Source organism: Apteryx rowi, unplaced genomic scaffold, assembly GCF_003343035.1.
Source record: "Apteryx rowi isolate R43461 unplaced genomic scaffold, aptRow1 scaffold_158, whole genome shotgun sequence".
NCBI lineage: Eukaryota > Metazoa > Chordata > Aves > Apterygiformes > Apterygidae > Apteryx > Apteryx rowi.
In genome coordinates, this window is record NW_020447841.1 from 1,399,607 (window position 1) to 1,400,762 (window position 1,156).

The following is a 1,156-nucleotide window of genomic DNA, read 5'->3' on the forward strand; positions in this document are numbered from 1 at the left end:
CACGCGTGGGGCTGGCCGGGATGCCCTCCTCGCCCCCTTCCCCCCGGGCTGTCAGCTTGGGGGTTTTTTGCTTTCCGCCCCTCCTCTGTCCTCTTTTCCCCATTACTATTTTATTTTCACACGGTGCTTCGCGCGGGTCTCCCCCGCGCGCCCCGCCGCAGCGCTCCGCGTCCGCGGACCCGCCGCACCTGCCCGCGCCTCGCGCCCGCTCCGCGGAGCTGCCGCCCAGCCCCGCGCAGAAGCGGAGCGGCTTGGCCCTGCCTCCCCAGCCCCGCCGGGGGAGCAGGGGCGGGATTTATTTCCAAATAAATAAATGCATCCGTTTAATTTAATTAATTAAGGTAAGCAAGTAGCACTGGTAGCGTTGCTCCTGCTGCATTTGGGCTATGCGTTTGAGCTATACACGATGTATGGGATGACCGGTGCCAGCTCCTCCGCTTTCAGTACTAGCCGTGCGCAAAGGGGAGGGAGGGAGGCCGCAGTCGCATTTAGAGGTACATGCGAAGGAGCCGGGGCAGCGCAGTTTAAGGGATTTTAGCGCTTTTGACTCGCCAATTGTACTTCCATCCTCGGGCTTGTTTTTTCAATTTTATTTCCTCTATATCATACGGCATTTCTGTTATTTTCTTAACTCATAAATAACCAAACTTTAGATTTGTAAAACGCATGGTTGTTGCAACAAAGTGAAGTATTTAAGCGGCAAGAAGTGCTAAAGCTCATCTCATGCTAGCTCCTGGTACTATTCATTTCAGTTATGATCAATATAAATCCAACTAAGGGGTTCTGTTCGTTGGTTTTACACCAAAACAACCTTGCTAGACAAGGAACTACCAGAATATTTCTGAAATTACATCTTTCATTGCAGCAGATACTATTTGATCACCTTTATCTGTTTAAATTGCAGTCTTATCCTCACATGTTCTAAGGCTTACCTTTACATTTTGTAGACATCTCAAATCAAAATGCACACCTTTCCCTTAAACTGCATCACCAGTTTTCCTGTACTTCTGGGCAATAGAAGTACTGCAGGCAAAAATAAACCAAGCTAGATTTATTTCTTGGTTATTCAAATTTGAGCAACTTGCCTTTGCTATCTTATAGGCTGTTTTGTGTACAGTGGGTCAGAGGTTTTTTTTTCTTTTACACAATATGAATG